Consider the following 7279-nt stretch of genomic DNA (forward strand, 5'->3'; position numbering starts at 1 on the left):
CTTCTGAAGAAAGTCATAACCCCCGCCTCCCTGAGGGGCGGGAGCTGACCCAGCAGAATGCACGGAAGTCTGCGGGACACATGGTCCGTTCTCAGTCAGTGGCAGCAAACCTTATTCACTAGCCATCGACCTGCTTCAACCAGGCTCACAAAACAAATACACAGACCAACTCGCTTACTCATCTCGGTGTGCTTTCCTTTGTTCACTGAACCTGCCAACCCTGCACCAGGCAGACGAAAGTCCACAGATACCAATAAGACCTTGACGACAAAGAGTATTTCTTGGTGATCATCTGGGAAGCAAATAAAAATGATTATTTGATCCAGTGTTCTAATGATAGAATGACTGTAACATCAAATTTGATTGTGTTAAATGCCACTCCAGGAGACTGGAAACGAATACATCGGTCTCGAGGTGGGTAGAGGGAATTGCTTTAAAATGTTATGACAATCAGATTATAAGCCAACATGTAAATATCCATAAGTTACACGGCCGAGCAATAGTTATTTTTCTCTGATTCTAAAAGCCTCTCTTTAAAAAAGAAAACCGTTTTCATGAAGCGCATCAATGAATGAGACCCAATCTATGGGCAGTTTTCAGCATCTTCCTTTTCCTCTGTGGACCACATCCTCCTTAGAATCATCTCTTCACCTGGTAGCTTCAGGCCACCGCCTCTTCTTGGGACCCTTCTGACCTCTCAGATTCCATGGGTTCAGTCTTTTGTGTTCCTAAGTGCCCCCCTTGAATGTTGATGTTCCTCAGGGCATCCTATTCAGGCTGGGTTCAAGAGCCAGCCCCCAGGGCATCACCTGGGAGCCTGTTAGAAATGCAAATGCTCAGAATGAAGCTTTGAGAATGCATCTACCTTCCAACATCTGCAGTAGGACGCTACCTCTCTCTCCTTACGGCCACTGTCTTAGTCCGTGATGTGATTATCCTTCCTCTGAAATATTAATCAGTCTTTTAGCTGGCCTCCCTAACTCCCTTCTCTCTTCATTCATCAATTTTTAAATGCCAATTTTATCATATACATGGGAGGGGGGTGAATAATGCCACCCAGATAAAGATGTCTACATTCTATCTCTGGAAACTGTGAATATGTCATCTTACACGAAAAAGGGGATATTGCAGGTGTGATTAGATTAATAATAATCTTGATATGAGAATATCCTGGACTATCCAGTTTGGCCGAATGTAATGACAAGGGTCCTTATCAAAGGGAGGTGAGAGGAGCAGAGTGAGTAGTAGGGGATGTGACCATGGAAGCAAAGAGATTGGAGGGGTATGAAGAAGGGACCACAAGCCAAGGAATGCAGGCAACCTCTGGAAGCTGTAAAAGACAAGGAGATGGTTTCTGCCCCAGAGCCTCCTGAAGGAGCACAGCCTTGATGACACCTTGATGTTAGATTCCTGACCTTCAGAACTATAAGGTAATAAATTTGTGTTACCATGAGGTTTGTGGCCATTTGTTACAGCAGCAATAGGAAACTAACACAATGTCATCCCCTTTTTAAGTGTCCCACACTCACGTCTACCCTGTATCCCATTTCCCGCCTCACGGCCTCATCCTCTGACCCAGTCCCTGAAGCCAAGCCCTTCTGTCCCGTAAAGACCTGAACACACGTCATCCCCTCCATCTAGATGGGTTTCCACCACCTCTTTCATTCTGCTGAACTCTGCTCTCTCTCTCCAGCCCACCTCAAATGCGATGTTTTCTGCAGGCGCTGGGGAAGTTACCCTTTTTCTCTCTGCCCCTCTCAGCACTCTGTAAATGCTCCAGTGCGGCTGGTAGGTCTTGAGAAGGACTCTGCATGAAAGAGAGATTTTGAGCTGAGCTTCATTAGCGCCGCGGTAAATCTGTTTCTGATTAAGAGGAAAAGGGAAACAAAAATTGTATGTTACGCAAAAAAAGAAAAGGGGGTGGGGAGCTCTGTAGAGTTCGTTTAAGACGCATGTACCCTAACTTTTCCACTGACAAGTGGGAGTAATCATGGCACCTTCCTCCTTGGGATGGAATGATTACTGTGATGGTTACACATCTAGACAATCCGGATGAAATGGCTGGCACCACACCACAAGCATAATCAGGGCTCAGTAATATTAGCTATTAACTCCCCTTTTTATTAGCATTCAGCTCAAAGTTGTTGGCATTTATTGAGCCTTTATTATACCCCCGGCACTGCGCTAAGTGCTTTATGGATAGTCACTCAGCTAATCCTCAACTATCCTCCCAAGTCGATACTCTTATTATCATCCCAACAGATGAGGAAACTGAGGCACAGAGAAGTTAAGTGGCTTGCCCAAGGTCAAACATGAAGTACCAGAGCTGAGATCCACCCCCAAGCAGCCTGATTTTTATGTGCAACCACTGTGCTACGTATTTTATTGATTCTAAGATGTACTTTTTTTTACAAGATGGTCTTATAATCAATGACTGTCACAGTTTAACTGTCTACATTCTTTTAGTGTGTGTGGGACACAGAATGTGTCTTACAACTGATGTCATCTTGGATTCTATGAAACGGAGTGTGTTGCTTCATTACAGAGTCATTGTGGAGAAGCTCTGGTTTCTGCTGAAAGTCTCAAACAAAGAGGCCCCTTGTGAAATCCAGAAGAGTGATAGGGACCAGAGCACAAGACTCTGCAAGGGCTGGAAACTCTTTTGCAGTCGGGAGGAGGCCCGGGGGTAGGAGACTCACCCTCCGGTGCAGCTGGGTAACAGAGTGTGAGCCTCGATGGCCAGGGCTGGGTCAGGGCAGCCCCCGAGGGCCCTTCGCCTTCCTCCTCACCTAAAAGGTGTGGGTGTGCAGGATTCCTGGAATGCATTCTCACCGATAAGGTTGAAAGACTGGCCAAAGTTCACAGTAACAAAGGCTCAGAGGCAGATGAAGACTGAGTCTGTGCACATCCCTCAGAGGAAAAGGCTCCTTAATTAGAGACCATCTCCGACAGAAGGGCCAGGGTTTATCAAGGCTTCCCTATACAGATGTCTCTAATCAAGCTTGCACTTAAGCTAATACATGGTTGAGTTTAATAACAGATATATAAACAGAATCATTGTTATTTGATGATAAGAAAATTACATTCAACCTAAATTCATGATCTTTCTTTTTCTAGGAGTCCCAAGGCCACTAATTTGAGAGTAAAGTTGGGAACAGGGAACATCCTAAGATTGTAATTCAGGTCTAGTATCTACATACCTCACAGCCTCTTACAGATTTTTCTCCAGGTATTTGTGGACTGACTGTAAGAATGAATGAATGGAAGAATGAATGATTGAAATGAGATGAATGGCCATATTCTCAGAAATCTAGGACAGGAGATGGTTTAGAGGAGACTGTTCAGAGTCAAGTGTTCTGAGATCAGTGCTTGACCCAGGCGCAGGGACATCTGGTTAAACTTCAGGGTCTAGGAGTGAGGTCATGTTCACAACTGCAGGAGATTATGTACCAGACCCAGGTGACACGTTCAAGATCTCCAGAATGTTCTTAGGCCCTACAAACCCCAGGGATGTCCTGAATATTTTGTATACACATGGGATAGACTAAAAGATGGAGAGAAAACCGCAGGCTGGTTTGGGGCTAGGCTGTCCTGCTGGACTGGGGAGCAGTGGCGGGCTTTTCTGGGAAAATGCCATTTGTGAAAAAGCTGAGGGTCAGAAGCAGAGGATAATTTTTCAGCTTATTTGAATGACTTGAAGAATGAGCAAAGTCTGGATGCAGTGGATGGGGACAGCCGAGAAGGGACGGGGAAAGACTGAGAATGATAAAGACACTTTTATTTCCAATTGAAAGGAAATTTAGGGCAACTGTCCTAAGTTGTTCACATCCCTAAGAAGGGAAATGGAAGAAAGAAAGGAAGGAAGGAAGGATGGAGGGAAGGAGGGAGAGAGGGGTGGGAGGGGAGAATTCCCCACAGAATGAAGAATTTTGTTCTCGAAGCCCAAGGTAGCAACCTACTATGAATTTTGCTACCCAAGAACAAGCACCCTGCAGCCCCTTTACCCCTTCCCCAGTCTCAACATCCCGGGTTGCATGTATCTTATAGCGGAAATGTTACAAAAATTTAAAAGCCATTAGGTTTCAAAGCTCAATCATTCGAAAGACTCTTAAGTATTCTCAGAAGATGCATACACCTAGTCATGGAACTTGAGTCTTTAAAACAAATAATGATGATAATTAGAACAAAGATTCTCTGGACTTTTTCTCCCTATAAAGCATTCTACGTGCTCCGGGGGAGGTGTACACTGGCGCCTTCTGAACGACTCCTTCTGTTTGTGCCCCGCGTGGCTGTGGGCCCGCAAGAGGGAGCGGAGTCACCGGGTCTCAGACAGCGGGCCCGGCGGGCAGCAGGATCACCACCTGAGCCAGGTTTGATGTGATAATTGAGGGTGGCTCCCGAGAGAGAGTCCATAACGGTGAACTTGAGGGAAAAGGGCAAAATCCAGGAATAAGAAGACAACGGTTAATAGCGAGCTGAAGGGCAAAGAGACACTCAACCTTCAGAATCAGCTGGCGGCGAGTTAAGACGCCACGTAGAGGTGCTCGGGGTCCCTGTACCTCTGAGCACAAAACCGGAGTCTGAGAGAGAAAGGGAAATTAGAGCCTGCTCAACAGAAAAGGGCCTCGATTTATGAAAGCAGCCTTTAAAATCCGCACACTTTATCAGAAACTAATGAAACAGAAGCATCCTGCCCCTCTTCTCCCCCACTCCTTTACCATCGCTAATCAAAAGAACTGACGAATAAAAGATGGTGAAAATCTGAAGGAGAAAAAAAAAAAAAAAAAAAAACCAGACAGACAGGGAGGGTTTGGTGAGAGGAGGAAGAGAAGCTGATATTTGAAGAAGGAATCCTACAGGTAAGACTGTGGGCAAGAGTTTCCAATTACAGGGAAGGGTGAAAATGGCAGAGAAGATATGAAATATCGTATTTGTGTTTGTTCTGTACTGAAAATGAGGCTCTTCCTACCTCAAGGACAATTTTCACAGAAAGCAAGACGTACCGCCAGGGAGGACGGGGGCTCTCGACACATCCCCCAGGCAGCCCCAGCCAGGCTGATCTGCACACCGTCCGCAGCGCTGATCCGATGCCCGACCCCCACCTGCAGCCACCACGTGGCCCGGCTCCGACCCTCATGGGTTCTTCACAGACTAAACCAGTCACCGTGGACCCAACCAAAGCATGAACTCAGACACCCACAAAGGCATCTCCTCATTTGTCTATCATTCTGCCTCCAATTTTTCCCCCCTGCTCACTCCAGTCCAGACTACATTCTGAGAAACCTGGGAAATTTAGTCTTCTCTGCCCTTCCTACCACCCCAGGGAGGCCTCTGACTGCCTCTAAGGTTAACTTTGAACTCTTACTCGTGATCTTAAAGGACCCACCTTCGTGTTCCACCCCTGCCCACAATCGTCTCAAACCCACGCTCCCCTGCTGGGGCCCCAACGTCTGTTTCCCCTCTTCTCTGCCCTCTTGCTCCTCTCTACTCATCCGAATACCTCATGTCTTTTAAAAGTCACCTGCTTTATTTTTTTACAGCTTTATTGAGATATAGTTCACATCCCATATAGTTCACTTGTTTAAAGAGCCCAGCATTTAGAAGATTCACAATGTAGTGCCACCACCACCACTATCTAATTTCAGAATATTTTCATCATCTCCAAAGGAAACTCAACTCCATCAACAGTTACTCCCCTTCTCACCACCACTCACACCATCCTCTGGCAGCCACAAATCTACTTTCAGTCTCTATGAATAGTTCCTCTATGCTGAGCATTTCACAGAAATGGAATCTTACATGTTTTTCTGGGACTAGCTTCTTTCCCTTAGATTTCAAGGTTCACCCATGCTTTAGTGTCTATCACTACTTCATTCTTTTCCATTGCTGATGAGTATTCCACTGTGTGGATACACCACAGTATGTTCATCCATTCATCAACTGATGGACATTTGGGTTGTTTCCACTTTGGGGCTGTTAAGAATAATGCTGCTCTTACAAGGACCTACTGTTTAGCATGGGGAACTACATTCAGTATCTTGTAACAACCTATAATGGAAAAAATTCTGAAAAAGAATGTATATATATATGTGTGTATAACAGAATCCCTTTGCCATACACTTGAAACTAACACAACATTGTGATTAACTATACTTCAATTTTAAAAAAGAAGAATGCTGCTCTGAATATTTGTGTACAAGTTTTATGTGTATATGTTTCCATTTCTCTTGGAGTGGAATAGCTGGGTCAGATGGTAACTCCATGTTTAATACTTTGAAAACTCAGCAGACTGTTTTCCAAAGTGGCTGCACCATTTTACTTCCCCATAAGGGAGGCATAACAGGAAACCCATATATGTAACCAATTTGTTGAGCTTTCTCACTATGCGTCAGAGTCTGTGCTTAGTGGTCTATATATATTATCTTGTTTAATCTTTATAACACCCTGAGAAGTAAACATTTTCTTCTTTTCACAAATGAGGGGATCAAGGATTAGAATTTAGTGACCAGACAAAAAATACCAGTAGTGGTTTGAGGATTCATCCCTCTCCGTCTGCCTCCAAAGCCCACTTTCAAATACTACCCTGGGTAGCCTCCCATGATGCCTTCCCAAGCTAAGCCCAGCCCCTAGGACCATGTCTGCTCCTGAAATGAGAGCTAGTTGGTCATGGCTGGCATACCACCTTGCGTTGGTCTCTGGTTGTTTCCTGGATAAAACACTATTTTCCCAACTAGACAGTAAACACCGTTGGCTGGAACTACGTTCCCTCCATCTTGTGCTGGGGGAGAAAATGTTTAATAAACACTTGATGAATTGACAAATATTTCTGAAATCTTTTTGATTGCTTTCTTTTTTCCAAGAGGTGGGGGATAAGTGGAAGACACACGAGTCCCCTTTCAGCTCATTTCCACGATGTTCGAGTGAAGCAAGGGCTAGATCGTGACAACACTCATACGCACACCAACGTACCCCGAAAAACCGTACCAGTTTGTGCTTCAGAGAGTGTTACCTGTTTTGTTTTGTTTTTAAGCAAGACTTTGCAGTAGAAAGCCTTGGCTTTTCCTTTGGAGCCCAAGACACTATGCATACATATATATACATATGTACATATACAGTGTTTTTGCACATGTGTCACATGCCAGGGAATTTATATATGTTGTCTCTTATCCGTCAACCGTGACCACAAGGTAGGGATTAATTGCTCTCATTTTATACATAAGCAAACTGATGCACTCAGGTTCGTCTGATGCAGGTTACACAGCTAGTAAGTGACGAAACC

This window comes from Vicugna pacos, chromosome 24, assembly GCF_048564905.1.
Source record: "Vicugna pacos chromosome 24, VicPac4, whole genome shotgun sequence".
Taxonomy (NCBI): Eukaryota; Metazoa; Chordata; class Mammalia; order Artiodactyla; family Camelidae; genus Vicugna; species Vicugna pacos.